Below are 18004 nucleotides of genomic sequence, written 5' to 3'. Positions count from 1 at the left end.
CGCCCGGCGTGATGTCCGCACAGAAGAGCTATGTGCTCCCTGTGCAGGCTGGGGGGAATCCCAAAAGTTCAGAATGCGCTCTTTCACGCATGCGCACGAAAGAGTGCACTCATCTCTCTGAGGCTAAGTGCAGCCACATGAAGATCAGCTGTACATGTAAAAAAGCTAAAAATAGAAAAATAAAATTTCCCTTACATGCACCCTCATGTGACAATGTCACATGAGTTGGGACATGGCCATAAATTTTACACAATCTTATTAAAAAAATGTTAACGCCAACATGAAACCTCATCCCGCCCGTCGATGAAGTTTCATGTTTTTTGTAGTTCCTGCAGGGACTCCTGTCCTGACCAGCAACCTTAAGGTTGGAGGGGCAGGTCGTTTAATTGCTTAATTGACCCTGTCAATGGCCTCAATTGGCCTGATTTTGCAGCGCTCCCCCTTCCTGAAAATTTAACTTGGGTGCGTAAAATGACGCGCAGAGTTCCCCCCGACGTCTCCGCGCCTCATTTGACGCACTGGCCAGAGAGCCCCGCCCCCACTCGCCGACTTGTAATGTTCTGCCCACAAGGATACGCAAGAATTTATTTTCATGTGAAGGGCTGAGAAGGGAGAGACGAGAGAAGTCAGATAATTGTTTCACAGCGATGTTTCTTGTCTAATGAAAATCTACCAAAACCAAATATTCAAATCCTGTCCTGACTGTCTGCTGTCAGCCTAATCAAAGTAGGATTCACAGATGTATTGAGATGGAGTGAGTTTTGTGTTGAATAGAGTTGCTTAATGTCTCCAGCTGTAAAGATTATGAGTGGATATTTCTCATTCTAGAATTTTTACTTCACTTGAATAGTGTTGAAATGAGTATTCCAATTAACATGTTAAATATTTCACTTACAGTTCCGTCCACAACAAGCAATAAAGGTACGTTCTTTACATTTCCTTGTGGCTGTACTTTCAGGGACACAGTTAGTTGCTGAAAACTAAAATTGAGATTGTTGAATTTGTCACTTTAGAAACTGTTCTTTTCCCTTGAAAGGAGCATGGTGCAGTGTTTAAAAAACAAGAATATGCAAGAATTTATTTTCCTGTGAAGGGCTGAGAAGGGAGAGACGAGAGAAGTCAGATAATTGTTTCACAGCGATGTTTCTTGTCTAATGAAAATCTACCAAAACCAATATTCTAATCCTGTCCTGCCTGTCTGCTGTCAGCCTAATCAAAGTAGGATTCACAGATGTATTGAGATGGAGTGAGTTTTGTGTTGAATAGAGTTGCTTCATGTCTCCAGCTGTAAAGATTATGAGTGGATATTTCTCATTCTAGAATTTTTTCCTCATTTGAATAGTGTTGATATGAGTATTCCAATTAACATGTTAAATATTTCACTTACAGCAACGTCCAAAGCAAGCACTACAGGTATGTTCTTTACATTTCCTTGTGGCTGTACTTTCAGGGACACAGTTGGTTGCTGAAAACTAAAATTGAGATTGTTGAATTTGTCACTTTAGAAAGTGTTCTATTCCCTTGAAAGGAGTATGGTGCAGGGTTTGAAACACAGGTCTGAATTTTCCCCCCGTTGGGGGTAATGTTGATGGGCGGGTGCGTACCCACGCGATTCTAATCGATGACCGCGTTCGGAGGCGCGGCGCAATTTTACGTGGGTGGGCCAATTAAGGCCCGCCCGGCGTGATGTCCGCACAGAAGAGCTATGTGCTCCCTGTGCAGGCTGGGGGGAATCCCAAAAGTTCAGAATGCGCTCTTTCACGCATGCGCACGAAAGAGTGCACTCATCTCTCTGAGGCTAAGTGCAGCCACATGAAGATCAGCTGTACATGTAAAAAAGCTAAAAATAGAAAAATAAAATTTCCCTTACATGCACCCTCATGTGACAATGTCACATGAGTTGGGACAATGTCACATGAGTTGGGACATGTCCATAAATTTTACACAATCTTATTAAAAAAATGTTAACGCCAACATGAAACCTCATCCCGCCCGTCGATGAAGTTTCATGTTTTTTCTAGTTCCTGCAGGGACTCCTGTCCTGACCAGCAACCTTAAGGTTGGAGGGGCAGGTCGTTTAATTGCTTAATTGACCCTGTCAATGCCCTCAATTGGCCTGATTTTGCAGCGCTCCCCCTTCCTGAAAATTTAACTTGGGTGCGTAAAATGACGCGCAGAGTTCCCCCCGACGTCTCCGCGCCTCATTTGACGCACTGGCCAGAGAGCCCCGCCCCCACTCGCCGACTTGTAATGTTCTGCCCACAAGGATACGCAAGAATTTATTTTCATGTGAAGGGCTGAGAAGGGAGAGACGAGAGAAGTCAGATAATTGTTTCACAGCGATGTTTCTTGTCTAATGAAAATCTACCAAAACCAAATATTCAAATCCTGTCCTGACTGTCTGCTGTCAGCCTAATCAAAGTAGGATTCACAGATGTATTGAGATGGAGTGAGTTTTGTGTTGAATAGAGTTGCTTAATGTCTCCAGCTGTAAAGATTATGAGTGGATATTTCTCATTCTAGAATTTTTACTTCACTTGAATAGTGTTGATATGAGTATTCCAATTAACATGTTAAATATTTCACTTACAGTTCCGTCCACAACAAGCAATAAAGGTACGTTCTTTACATTTCCTTGTGGCTGTACTTTCAGGGACACAGTTAGTTGCTGAAAACTAAAATTGAGATTGTTGAATTTGTCACTTTAGAAACTGTTCTTTTCCCTTGAAAGGAGCATGGTGCAGTGTTTAAAAAACAAGAATATGCAAGAATTTATTTTCCTATGAAGGGCTGAGAAGGGAGAGACGAGAGAAGTCAGATAATTGTTTCACAGCGATGTTTCTTGTCTAATGAAAATCTACCAAAACCAATATTCTAATCCTGTCCTGCCTGTCTGCTGCCAGCCTAATCAAAGTAGGATTCACAGATGTATTGAGATGGAGTGAGTTTTGTGTTGAATAGAGTTGCTTCATGTCTCCAGCTGTAAAGATTATGAGTGGATATTTCTCATTCTAGAATTTTTTCCTCATTTGAATAGTGTTGATATGAGTATTCCAATTAACATGTTAAATATTTCACTTACAGCAACGTCCACAGCAAGCACTACAGGTATGTTCTTTACATTTCCTTGTGGCTGTACTTTCAGGGACACAGTTGGTTGCTGAAAACTAAAATTGAGATTGTTGAATTTGTCACTTTAGAAAGTGTTCTATTCCCTTGAAAGGAGTATGGTGCAGGGTTTGAAACACAGGGCTGAATTTTCCCCCCGTTGGGGGTAATGTTGATGGGTGGGTGCGTACCCACGCGATTCTAATCGATGACCGCGTTCGGAGGCGCGGCGCAATTTTACGTGGGTGGGCCAATTAAGGCCCGCCCGGCGTGATGTCCGCACAGAAGAGCTATGTGCTCCCAGTGCAGGCTGGGGGGATTCCCAAAAGTTCAGAATGCGCTCTTTCACGCATGCGCACGAAAGAGTGCACTCATCTCTCTGAGGCTAAGTGCAGCCACATGAAGATCAGCTGTACATGTAAAAAAGCTAAAAATAGAAAAATAAAATTTCCCTTACATGCACCCTCATGTGACAATGTCACATGAGTTGGGACATGTCCATAAATTTTACACAATCTTATTAAAAAAATGTTAACGCCAACATGAAACCTCATCCCGCCCGTCAATGAAGTTTCATGTTTTTTGTAGTTCCTGCAGGGACTCCTGTCCTGACCAGCAACCTTAAGGTTGGAGGGGCAGGTCGTTTAATTGCTTAATTGACCCTGTCAATGGCCTCAATTGGCCTGATTTTGCAGCGCTCCCGCCTTCCTGAAAATTTAACTTGGGTGCGTAAAATGACGCGCAGAGTTCCGCCCGAAGTCTCTCCGCCTCATTTTACGCACTGGCCAGAGGGCCCCGCCTCCACTCGCCGACTTGTGAAGTTCTGCCTACAAGGATACGCAAGGATTTATTTTCATTTGAAGGGCTGAGAAGGGAGAGACGAGAAAAGTCAGATAATTGTTTCACAGCGATGTTTCTTGTCTAATGAAACTCTACCAAAACCAATATTCTAATCCTGTCCTGCCTGTCTGCTGTCAGCCTAATCAAAGTAGGATTCACAGATGTATTGAGATGGAGTGAGTTTTGTGTTGAATAGAGTTGCTTAATGTCTCCAGCTGTAAAGATTATGAGTGGATATTTCTCATTCTAGAATTTTTTCCTCACTTGAATAGTGTTGATATGATAATTTCAATTAAGATGTTAAATATTTCACTTACAGCAACGTCCACAGCAAGCTCTACAGGTATGTTCTTTACATTTCCATGTGGCTGTACTTTCAGGGACTCAGTTGGTTGCTGAAAACTAAAATTGAGATTGTTGAATTTGTCACTTTAGAAAGTGTTCTTTTCCCTTGAAAGGAGTATGGTGCAGGGTTTGAAACACAGGGCTGAATTTTCCCCCCGTTGGGGGTAATGTTGATGGGCGGGTGCGTACCGGCGCGATTCCGATCGGTGACCCCGATCGGAGGCGTGGCGCAATTTTACGTGGGTGGGCCAATTAAGGCCCGCCCGGAGTGATGTCCGCACAGAAGAGCTATGCGCTCCCAGTGCAGGCTGGGGGGAAACCCAAAAGTCGAGAATGCGCTTTTTTGCGCGTGCGCACGAAAGAGTGCACTCATCTCTCTGAGGTTAAGTGCAGCCACAGGAAGATCAGCTGTACATGAAAGAAAGCTAAAAATAGAAAAATAAAATTTCCCTTACATGCACCCTCATGTAATAATGTCACATGAGTTAGGACATGGCCATAAATTTTACACAATCTTATAAAAAAATTGTTAACGCCAACATGAAACCTCATCCCGCCCGTCGATGAAGTTTCATGTTTTTTGTAGTTCCTGCAGGGACTCCTGTCCTGACCAGCAACCTTAAGGTTGGAGGGGCAGGTCGTTTAATTGCTTAATTGACCCTGTCAATGGCCTCAATTGGCCTGATTTTGCAGCGCTCCCCCTTCCTGAAAATTTAACTTGGGTGCGTAAAATGACGCGCAGAGTTCCCCCCGACGTCTCCGCGCCTCATTTGACGCACTGGCCAGAGAGCCCCGCCCCCACTCGCCGACTTGTAATGTTCTGCCCACAAGGATACGCAAGAATTTATTTTCATGTGAAGGGCTGAGAAGGGAGAGACGAGAGAAGTCAGATAATTGTTTCACAGTGATGTTTCTTGTCTAATGAAAATCTACCAAAACCAATATTCTAATCCTGTCCTGCCTGTCTGCTGTCAGCCTAATCAAAGTAGGATTCACAGATGTATTGAGATGGAGTGAGTTTTGTGTTGAATAGAGTTGCTTCATGTCTCCAGCTGTAATGATTATGAGTGGATATTTCTCATTCTAGAATTTTTTCCTCATTTGAATAGTGTTGATATGAGTATTCCAATTAACATGTTAAATATTTCACTTACAGCAACGTCCAAAGCAAGCACTACAGGTATGTTCTTTACATTTCCTTGTGGCTGTACTTTCAGGGACACAGTTGGTTGCTGAAAACTAAAATTGAGATTGTTGAATTTGTCACTTTAGAAAGTGTTCTATTCCCTTGAAAGGAGTATGGTGCAGGGTTTGAAACACAGGGCTGAATTTTCCCCCCGTTGGGGGTAATGTTGATGGGCGGGTGCGTACCCACGCGATTCTAATCGATGACCGCGTTCGGAGGCGCGGCGCAATTTTACGTGGGTGGGCCAATTAAGGCCCGCCCGGCGTGATGTCCGCACAGAAGAGCTATGTGCTCCCTGTGCAGGCTGGGGGGAATCCCAAAAGTTCAGAATGCGCTCTTTCACGCATGCGCACGAAAGAGTGCACTCATCTCTCTGAGGTAAAGTGCAGCCACAGGAAGATCAGCTGTACATGAAAGAAAGCTAAAAATAGAAAAATAAAATTTCCCTTACATGCACCCTCATGTGACAATGTCACATGAGTTGGGACATGTCCATAAATTTTACACAATCTTATTAAAAAATTGTTAACGCCAACATGAAACCTCATCCCGCCCGTCGATGAAGTTTCATGTTTTTTGTAGTTCCTGCAGGGACTCCTGTCCTGACCAGCAACCTTAAGGTTGGAGGGGCAGGTCGTTTAATTGCTTAATTGACCCTGTCAATGGCCTCAATTGGCCTGATTTTGCAGCGCTCCCCCTTCCTGAAAATTTAACTTGGGTGCGTAAAATGACGCGCAGAGTTCCCCCCGACATCTCCGCGCCTCATTTGACGCACTGGCCAGAGAGCCCCGCCCCCACTCGCCGACTTGTAATGTTCTGCCCACAAGGATACGCAAGAATTTATTTTCATGTGAAGGGCTGAGAAGGGAGAGACGAGAGAAGTCAGATAATTGTTTCACAGCGATGTTTCTTGTCTAATGAAAATCTACCAAAACCAAATATTCAAATCCTGTCCTGACTGTCTGCTGTCAGCCTAATCAAAGTAGGATTCACAGATGTATTGAGATGGAGTGAGTTTTGTGTTGAATAGAGTTGCTTAATGTCTCCAGCTGTAAAGATTATGAGTGGATATTTCTCATTCTAGAATTTTTACTTCACTTGAATAGTGTTGATATGAGTATTCCAATTAACATGTTAAATATTTCACTTACAGTTCCGTCCACAACAAGCAATAAAGGTATGTTCTTTACATTTCCTTGTGGCTGTACTTTCAGGGACACAGTTAGTTGCTGAAAACTAAAATTGAGATTGTTGAATTTGTCACTTTAGAAACTGTTCTTTTCCCTTGAAAGGAGCATGGTGCAGTGTTTAAAACACAAGAATATGCAAGAATTTATTTTCATGTGAAGGGCTGAGAAGGGAGAGACGAGAGAAGTCAGATAATTGTTTCACAGCGATGTTTCTTGTCTAATGAAAATCTACCAAAACCAATATTCTAATCCTGTCCTGCCTGTCTGCTGTCAGCCTAATCAAAGTAGGATTCACAGATGTATTGAGATGGAGTGAGTTTTGTGTTGAATAGAGTTGCTTCATGTCTCCAGCTGTAAAGATTATGAGTGGATATTTCTCATTCTAGAATTTTTTCCTCATTTGAATAGTGTTGATATGAGTATTCCAATTAACATGTTAAATATTTCACTTACAGCAACGTCCAAAGCAAGCACTACAGGTATGTTCTTTACATTTCCTTGTGGCTGTACTTTCAGGGACACAGTTGGTTGCTGAAAACTAAAATTGAGATTGTTGAATTTGTCACTTTAGAAAGTGTTCTATTCCCTTGAAAGGAGTATGGTGCAGGGTTTGAAACACAGGGCTGAATTTTCCCCCCGTTGGGGGTAATGTTGATGGGCGGGTGCGTACCCACGCGATTCTAATCGATGACCGCGTTCGGAGGCGCGGCGCAATTTTACGTGGGTGGGCCAATTAAGGCCCGCCCGGCGTGATGTCCGCACAGAAGAGCTATGTGCTCCCAGTGCAGGCTGGGGGGATTCCCAAAAGTTCAGAATGCGCTCTTTCACGCATGCGCACGAAAGAGTGCACTCATCTCTCTGAGGCTAAGTGCAGCCACATGAAGATCAGCTGTACATGTAAAAAAGCTAAAAATAGAAAAATAAAATTTCCCTTACATGCACCCTCATGTGACAATGTCACATGAGTTGGGACATGTCCATAAATTTTACACAATCTTATTAAAAAAATGTTAACGCCAACATGAAACCTCATCCCGCCCGTCGATGAAGTTTCATGTTTTTTGTAGTTCCTGCAGGGACTCCTGTCCTGACCAGCAACCTTAAGGTTGGAGGGGCAGGTCGTTTAATTGCTTAATTGACCCTGTCAATGGCCTCAATTGGCCTGATTTTGCAGCGCTCCCGCCTTCCTGAAAATTTAACTTGGGTGCGTAAAATGACGCGCAGAGTTCCGCCCGAAGTCTCTGCGCCTCATTTTACGCACTGGCCAGAGGGCCCCGCCTCCACTCGCCGACTTGTGAAGTTCTGCCTACATGGATACGCAAGGATTTATTTTCATTTGAAGGGCTGAGAAGGGAGAGACGAGAGAAGTCAGATAATTGTTTCACAGCGATGTTTCTTGTCTAATGAAACTCTACCAAAACCAATATTCTAATCCTGTCCTGCCTGTCTGCTGTCAGCCTAATCAAAGTAGGATTCACAGATGTATTGAGATGGAGTGAGTTTTGTGTTGAATAGAGTTGCTTCATGTCTCCAGCTGTAAAGATTATGAGTGGATATTTCTCATTCTAGAATTTTTTCCTCACTTGAATAGTGTTGATATGATAATTTCAATTAAGATGTTAAATATTTCACTTACAGCAACGTCCACAGCAAGCTCTACAGGTATGTTCTTTACATTTCCATGTGGCTGTACTTTCAGGGACTCAGTTGGTTGCTGAAAACTAAAATTGAGATTGTTGAATTTGTCACTTTAGAAAGTGTTCTTTTCCCTTGAAAGGAGTATGGTGCAGGGTTTGAAACACAGGGCTGAATTTTCCCCCCGTTGGGGGTAATGTTGATGGGCGGGTGCGTACCGGCGCGATTCCGATCGGTGACCCCGATCGGAGGCGTGGCGCAATTTTACGTGGGTGGGCCAATTAAGGCCCGCCCGGAGTGATGTCCGCACAGAAGAGCTATGCGCTCCCAGTGCAGGCTGGGGGGAAACCCAAAAGTCGAGAATGCGCTTTTTTGCGCGTGCGCACGAAAGAGTGCACTCATCTCTCTGAGGTTAAGTGCAGCCACAGGAAGATCAGCTGTACATGAAAGAAAGCTAAAAATAGAAAAATAAAATTTCCCTTACATGCACCCTCATGTAATAATGTCACATGAGTTAGGACATGGCCATAAATTTTACACAATCTTATAAAAAAATTGTTAACGCCAACATGAAACCTCATCCCGCCCGTCGATGAAGTTTCATGTTTTTTCTAGTTCCTGCAGGGACTCCTGTCCTGACCAGCAACCTTAAGGTTGGAGGGGCAGGTCGTTTAATTGCTTAATTGACCCTGTCAATGGCCTCAATTGGCCTGATTTTGCAGTGCTCCCCCTTCCTGAAAATTTAACTTGGGTGCGTAAAATGACGCGCAGAGTTCCCCCCGACGTCTCCGCGCCTCATTTGACGCACTGGCCAGAGAGCCCCGCCCCCACTCGCCGACTTGTAATGTTCTGCCCACAAGGATACGCAAGAATTTATTTTCATGTGAAGGGCTGAGAAGGGAGAGACGAGAGAAGTCAGATAATTGTTTCACAGCGATGTTTCTTGTCTAATGAAAATCTACCAAAACCAAATATTCAAATCCTGTCCAGACTGTCTGCTGTCAGCCTAATCAAAGTAGGATTCACAGATGTATTGAGATGGAGTGAGTTTTGTGTTGAATAGAGTTGCTTAATGTCTCCAGCTGCAAAGATTATGAGTGGATATTTCTCATTCTAGAATTTTTACTTCACTTGAATAGTGTTGATATGAGTATTCCAAATAACATGTTAAATATTTAACTTACAGTTCCGTCCACAACAAGCAATAAAGGTACGTTCTTTACATTTCCTTGTGGCTGTACTTTCAGGGACACAGTTAGTTGCAGAAAACTAAAATTGAGATTGTTGAATTTGTCACTTTAGAAACTGTTCTTTTCCCTTGAAAGGAGCATGGTGCAGTGTTTAAAACTCAAGAATATGCAAGAATTTATTTTCATGTGAAGGGCTGAGAAGGGAGAGACGAGAGAAGTCAGATAATTGTTTCACAGCGATGTTTCTTGTCTAATGAAAATCTACCAAAACCAATATTCTAATCCTGTCCTGCCTGTCTGCTGTCAGCCTAATCAAAGTAGGATTCACAGATGTATTGAGATGGAGTGAGTTTTGTGTTGAATAGAGTTGCTTCATGTCTCCAGCTGTAAAGATTATGAGTGGATATTTCTCATTCTAGAATTTTTTCCTCATTTGAATAGTGTTGATATGAGTATTCCAATTAACATGTTAAATATTTCACTTACAGCAACGTCCAAAGCAAGCACTACAGGTATGTTCTTTACATTTCCTTGTGGCTGTACTTTCAAGGACACAGTTGGTTGCTGAAAACTAAAATTGAGATTGTTGAATTTGTCACTTTAGAAAGTGTTCTATTCCCTTGAAAGGAGTATGGTGCAGGGTTTGAAACACAGGGCTGAATTTTCCCCCCGTTGGGGGTAATGTTGATGGGCGGGTGCGTACCCACGTGATTCTAATCGATGACCGCGTTCGGAGGCGCGGCGCAATTTTACGTGGGTGGGCCAATTAAGGCCCGCCCGGCGTGATGTCCGCACAGAAGAGCTATGTGCTCCCTGTGCAGGCTGGGGGGAATCCCAAAAGTTCAGAATGCGCTCTTTCACGCATGCGCACGAAAGAGTGCACTCATCTCTCTGAGGTAAAGTGCAGCCACAGGAAGATCAGCTGTACATGAAAGAAAGCTAAAAATAGAAAAATAAAATTTCCCTTACATGCACCCTCATGTGACAATGTCACATGAGTTGGGACATGGCCATAAATTTTACACAATCTTATAAAAAAATTGTTAACGCCAACATGAAACCTCATCCCGCCCGTCGATGAAGTTTCATGTTTTTTGTAGTTCCTGCAGGGACTCCTGTCCTGACCAGCAACCTTAAGGTTGGAGGGGCAGGTCGTTTAATTGCTTAATTGACCCTGTCAATGGCCTCAATTGGCCTGATTTTGCAGTGCTCCCCCTTCCTGAAAATTTAACGTGGGTGCGTAAAATGACGCGCAGAGTTCCCCCCGACGTCTCCGCGCCTCATTTGACGCACTGGCCAGAGAGCCCCGCCCCCACTCGCCGACTTGTAATGTTCTGCCCACAAGGATACGCAAGAATTTATTTTCATGTGAAGGGCTGAGAAGGGAGAGACGAGAGAAGTCAGATAATTGTTTCACAGCGATGTTTCTTGTCTAATGAAAATCTACCAAAACCAAATATTCAAATCCTGTCCTGACTGTCTGCTGTCAGCCTAATCAAAGTAGGATTCACAGATGTATTGAGATGGAGTGAGTTTTGTGTTGAATAGAGTTGCTTAATGTCTCCAGCTGTAAAGATTATGAGTGGATATTTCTCATTGTAATATTGTTTGTACTGATGCACCTGGTGATACATTTTGTAAAAGTTTAACCTGGATTGTACCCTTGTAATGTTGTTTTTGAAATGGTTTTGAATGTGATTGAAGATTTTTTATGAATAAAGTATATTTTTACAATAAAAAAAAAAAAAAAAATCTGTTGTTCATCCCGAGCAGTTCTGTGACACAGGACTCTGTGCTCTACGGGCTGTTCCCAGGGACACACACCGAGACAAACATCGACTGCAGCTGGAGGATCATCAACTCGGTGAAAGACGCGCTTTGGTCTGCCCGAAACTTGTTGGTCTTCCAGCACAAAGAGTTGTCCCCGACCGATTGTTGCGGACTGGCACAATCCAAAGTCCAGGACTACGTGCTGAGGGACGCACTAAAGCTTGGGGCAGCTGCCGCCAAGGCGCAATGGGGAAGGGTCGCTGTCTAAGACCTTTCTACCACAGCGCACCGAGAGACTGGGAACTGTTTAGAGCCCCTCGGGCTGTACAGATCAAAATGAAAGGCTGTAAATGATTGTAATATTGTTTGTACTGATGCACCTGGTGATACATTTTGTAAAAGTTTAACCTGGATTGTACCCTTGTAATGTTGTTTTTGAAATGGTTTTGAATGTGATTGAAGATTTTTTATGAATAAAGTATATTTTTACAAAAAAAAAATATTTCTCATTCTAGAATTTTTACTTCACTTGAATAGTGTTGATATGAGTATTCCAATTAACATGTTAAATATTTCACTTACAGTTCCGTCCACAACAAGCAATAAAGGTATGTTCTTTATATTTCCTTGTGGCTGTACTTTCAGGGACACAGTTAGTTGCTGAAAACTAAAATTGAGATTGTTGAATTTGTCACTTTAGAAACTGTTCTTTTCCCTTGAAAGGAGCATGGTGCAGTGTTTAAAAAACAAGAATATGCAAGAATTTATTTTCCTGTGAAGGGCTGAGAAGGGAGAGACGAGAGAAGTCAGATAATTGTTTCACAGCGATGTTTCTTGTCTAATGAAAATCTACCAAAACCAATATTCTAATCCTGTCCTGCCTGTCTGCTGTCAGCCTAATCAAAGTAGGATTCACAGATGTATTGAGATGGAGTGAGTTTTGTGTTGAATAGAGTTGCTTCATGTCTCCAGCTGTAAAGATTATGAGTGGATATTTCTCATTCTAGAATTTTTTCCTCATTTGAATAGTGTTGATATGAGTATTCCAATTAACATGTTAAATATTTCACTTACAGCAACGTCCAAAGCAAGCACTACAGGTATGTTCTTTACATTTCCTTGTGGCTGTACTTTCAGGGACACATTTGGTTGCTGAAAACTAAAATTGAGATTGTTGAATTTGTCACTTTAGAAAGTGTTCTATTCCCTTGAAAGGAGTATGGTGCAGGGTTTGAAACACAGGGCTGAATTTTCCCCCCGTTGGGGGTAATTTTGATGGGCGGGTGCGTACCCACGCGATTCTAATCGATGACCGCGTTCGGAGGCGCGGCGCAATTTTACGTGGGTGGGCCAATTAAGGCCCGCCCGGCGTGATGTCCGCACAGAAGAGCTATGTGCTCCCTGTGCAGGCTGGGGGGATTCCCAAAAGTTCAGAATGCGCTCTTTCACGCATGCGCACGAAAGAGTGCACTCATCTCTCTGAGGCTAAGTGCAGCCACATGAAGATCAGCTGTACATGTAAAAAAGCTAAAAATAGAAAAATAAAATTTCCCTTACATGCACCCTCATGTGACAATGTCACATGAGTTGGGACATGTCCATAAATTTTACACAATCTTATTAAAAAAATGTTAACGCCAACATGAAACCTCATCCCGCCCGTCGATGAAGTTTCATGTTTTTTGTAGTTCCTGCAGGGACTCCTGTCCTGACCAGCAACCTTAAGGTTGGAGGGGCAGGTCGTTTAATTGCTTAATTGACCCTGTCAATGGCCTCAATTGGCCTGATTTTGCAGCGCTCCCGCCTTCCTGAAAATTTAACTTGGGTGCGTAAAATGACGCGCAGAGTTCCGCCCGAAGTCTCTGCGCCTCATTTTACGCACTGGCCAGAGGGCCCCGCCTCCACTCGCCGACTTGTGAAGTTCTGCCCACAAGGATACGCAAGGATTTATTTTCATTTGAAGGGCTGAGAAGGGAGAGACGAGAGAAGTCAGATAATTGTTTCACAGCGATGTTTCTTGTCTAATGAAACTCTACCAAAACCAATATTCTAATCCTGTCCTGCCTGTCTGCTGTCAGCCTAATCAAAGTAGGATTCACAGATGTATTGAGATGGAGTGAGTTTTGTGTTGAATAGAGTTGCTTCATGTCTCCAGCTGTAAAGATTATGAGTGGATATTTCTCATTCTAGAATTTTTTCCTCACTTGAATAGTGTTGATATGATAATTTCAATTAAGATGTTAAATATTTCACTTACAGCAACGTCCACAGCAAGCTCTACAGGTATGTTCTTTACATTTCCATGTGGCTGTACTTTCAGGGACTCAGTTGGTTGCTGAAAACTAAAATTGAGATTGTTGAATTTGTCACTTTAGAAAGTGTTCTTTTCCCTTGAAAGGAGTATGGTGCAGGGTTTGAAACACAGGGCTGAATTTTCCCCCCGTTGGGGGTAATGTTGATGGGCGGATGCGTACCGGCGCGATTCCGATCGGTGACCCCGATCGGAGGCGTGGCGCAATTTTACGTGGGTGGGCCAATTAAGGCCCGCCCGGAGTGATGTCCACACAGAAGAGCTATGTGCTCCCAGTGCAGGCTGGGGGGAAACCCAAAAGTCGAGAATGCGCTTTTTTGCGCGTGCGCACGAAAGAGTGCACTCATCTCTCTGAGGTTAAGTGCAGCCACAGGAAGATCAGCTGTACATGAAAGAAAGCTAAAAATAGAAAAATAAAATTTCCCTTACATGCACCCTCATGTAATAATGTCACATGAGTTAGGACATGGCCATAAATTTTACACAATCTTATAAAAAAATTGTTAACGCCAACATGAAACCTCATCCCGCCCGTCGATGAAGTTTCATGTTTTTTGTAGTTCCTGCAGGGACTCCTGTCCTGACCAGCAACCTTAAGGTTGGAGGGGCAGGTCGTTTAATTGCTTAATTGACCCTGTCAATGGCTTCAATTGGCCTGATTTTGCAGCGCTCCCCCTTCCTGAAAATTTAACTTGGGTGCGTAAAATGACGCGCAGAGTTCCCCCCGACGTCTCCGCGCCTCATTTGACGCACTGGCCAGAGAGCCCCGCCCCCACTCGCCGACTTGTAATGTTCTGCCCACAAGGATACGCAAGAATTTATTTTCATGTGAAGGGCTGAGAAGGGAGAGACGAGAGAAGTCAGATAATTGTTTCACAGCGATGTTTCTTGTCTAATGAAAATCTACCAAAACCAAATATTCAAATCCTGTCCTGACTGTCTGCTGTCAGCCTAATCAAAGTAGGATTCACAGATGTATTGAGATGGAGTGAGTTTTGTGTTGAATAGAGTTGCTTAATGTCTCCAGCTGTAAAGATTATGAGTGGATATTTCTCATTCTAGAATTTTTACTTCACTTGAATAGTGTTGATATGAGTATTCCAATTAACATGTTAAATGTTTCACTTACAGTTCCGTCCACAACAAGCAATAAAGGTATGTTCTTTACATTTCCTTGTGGCTGTACTTTCAGGGACACAGTTAGTTGCTGAAAACTAAAATTGAGATTGTTGAATTTGTCACTTTAGAAACTGTTCTTTTCCCTTGAAAGGAGCATGGTGCAGTGTTTAAAACACAAGAATATGCAAGAATTTATTTTCATGTGAAGGGCTGAGAAGGGAGAGACGAGAGAAGTCAGATAATTGTTTCACAGCGATGTTTCTTGTCTAATGAAAATCTACCAAAACCAATATTCTAATCCTGTCCTGCCTGTCTGCTGTCAGCCTAATCAAAGTAGGATTCACAGATGTATTGAGATGGAGTGAGTTTTGTGTTGAATAGAGTTGCTTCATGTCTCCAGCTGTAAAGATTATGAGTGGATATTTCTCATTCTAGAATTTTTTCCTCATTTGAATAGTGTTGATATGAGTATTCCAATTAACATGTTAAATATTTCACTTACAGCAACGTCCAAAGCAAGCACTACAGGTATGTTCTTTACATTTCCTTGTGGCTGTACTTTCAGGGACACAGTTGGTTGCTGAAAACTAAAATTGAGATTGTTGAATTTGTCACTTTAGAAAGTGTTCTATTCCCTTGAAAGGAGTATGGTGCAGGGTTTGAAACACAGGTCTGAATTTTCCCCCCGTTGGGGGTAATGTTGATGGGCGGGTGCGTACCCACGCGATTCTAATCGATGACCGCGTTCGGAGGCGCGGCGCAATTTTACGTGGGTGGGCCAATTAAGGCCCGCCCGGCGTGATGTCCGCACAGAAGAGCTATGTGCTCCCTGTGCAGGCTGGGGGGAATCCCAAAAGTTCAGAATGCGCTCTTTCACGCATGCGCACGAAAGAGTGCACTCATCTCTCTGAGGCTAAGTGCAGCCACATGAAGATCAGCTGTACATGTAAAAAAGCTAAAAATAGAAAAATAAAATTTCCCTTACATGCACCCTCATGTGACAATGTCATATGGGTTGGGACATGTCCATAAATTTTACACAATCTTATTAAAAAAATGTTAACGCCAACATGAAACCTCATCCCGCCCGTCGATGAAGTTTCATGTTTTTTGTAGTTCCTGCAGGGACTCCTGTCCTGACCAGCAACCTTAAGGTTGGAGGGGCAGGTCGTTTAATTGCTTAATTGACCCTGTCAATGGCCTCAATTGGCCTGATTTTGCAGCGCTCCCCCTTCCTGAAAATTTAACTTGGGTGCGTAAAATGACGCGCAGAGTTCCCCCCGACGTCTCCGCGCCTCATTTGACGCACTGGCCAGAGAGCCCCGCCCCCACTCGCCGACTTGTAATGTTCTGCCCACAAGGATACGCAAGAATTTATTTTCATGTGAAGGGCTGAGAAGGGAGAGACGAGAGAAGTCAGATAATTGTTTCACAGCGATGTTTCTTGTCTAATGAAAATCTACCAAAACCAAATATTCAAATCCTGTCCTGACTGTCTGCTGTCAGCCTAATCAAAGTAGGATTCACAGATGTATTGAGATGGAGTGAGTTTTGTGTTGAATAGAGTTGCTTAATGTCTCCAGCTGTAAAGATTATGAGTGGATATTTCTCATTCTAGAATTTTTACTTCACTTGAATAGTGTTGATATGAGTATTCCAATTAACATGTTAAATATTTCACTTACAGTTCCGTCCACAACAAGCAATAAAGGTACGTTCCTTACATTTCCTTGTGGCTGTACTTTCAGGGACACAGTTAGTTGCTGAAAACTAAAATTGAGATTGTTGAATTTGTCACTTTAGAAACTGTTCTTTTCCCTTGAAAGGAGCATGGTGCAGTGTTTAAAAAACAAGAATATGCAAGAATTTATTTTCCTGTGAAGGGCTGAGAAGGGAGAGACGAGAGAAGTCAGATAATTGTTTCACAGCGATGTTTCTTGTCTAATGAAAATCTACCAAAACCAATATTCTAATCCTGTCCTGCCTGTCTGCTGTCAGCCTAATCAAAGTAGGATTCACAGATGTATTGAGATGGAGTGAGTTTTGTGTTGAATAGAGTTGCTTCATGTCTCCAGCTGTAAAGATTATGAGTGGATATTTCTCATTCTAGAATTTTTTCCTCATTTGAATAGTGTTGATATGAGTATTCCAATTAACATGTTAAATATTTCACTTACAGCAACGTCCAAAGCAAGCACTACAGGTATGTTCTTTACATTTCCTTGTGGCTGTACTTTCAGGGACACAGTTGGTTGCTGAAAACTAAAATTGAGATTGTTGAATTTGTCACTTTAGAAAGTGTTCTATTCCCTTGAAAGGAGTATGGTGCAGGGTTTGAAACACAGGGCTGAATTTTCCCCCCGTTGGGGGTAATGTTGATGGGCGGGTGCGTACCCACGCGATTCTAATCGATGACCGCGTTCGGAGGCGCGGCGCAATTTTACGTGGGTGGGCCAATTAAGGCCCGCCCGGCGTGATGTCCGCACAGAAGAGCTATGTGCTCCCTGTGCAGGCTGGGGGGAATCCCAAAAGTTCAGAATGCGCTCTTTCACGCATGCGCACGAAAGAGTGCACTCATCTCTCTGAGGCTAAGTGCAGCCACATGAAGATCAGCTGTACATGTAAAAAAGCTAAAAATAGAAAAATAAAATTTCCCTTACATGCACCCTCATGTGACAATGTCACATGAGTTGGGACATGTCCATAAATTTTACACAATCTTATTAAAAAAATGTTAACGCCAACATGAAACCTCATCCCGCCCGTCGATGAAGTTTCATGTTTTTTGTAGTTCCTGCAGGGACTCCTGTCCTGACCAGCAACCTTAAGGTTGGAGGGGCAGGTCGTTTAATTGCTTAATTGACCCTGTCAATGGCCTCAATTGGCCTGATTTTGCAGCGCTCCCCCTTCCTGAAAATTTAACTTGGGTGCGTAAAATGACGCGCAGAGTTCCCCCCGACGTCTCTGCGCCTCATTTGACGCACTGGCCAGAGAGCCCCGCCCCCACTCGCCGACTTGTAATGTTCTGCCCACAAGGATACGCAAGAATTTATTTTCATGTGAAGGGCTGAGAAGGGAGAGACGAGAGAAGTCAGATAATTGTTTCACAGCGATGTTTCTTGTCTAATGAAAATCTACCAAAACCAAATATTCAAATCCTGTCCTGACTGTCTGCTGTCAGCCTAATCAAAGTAGGATTCACAGATGTATTGAGATGGAGTGAGTTTTGTGTTGAATAGAGTTGCTTCATGTCTCCAGCTGTAAAGATTATGAGTGATCGCTTCTCGGCCTTTTGGCTAAGATCAAGTGT

Source organism: Cetorhinus maximus, chromosome 11 (assembly GCF_964194155.1).
Source record: "Cetorhinus maximus chromosome 11, sCetMax3.hap1.1, whole genome shotgun sequence".
NCBI classification, from domain to species: Eukaryota; Metazoa; Chordata; class Chondrichthyes; order Lamniformes; family Cetorhinidae; genus Cetorhinus; species Cetorhinus maximus.
Note: the sequence above shows the minus strand (reverse complement) of the source record.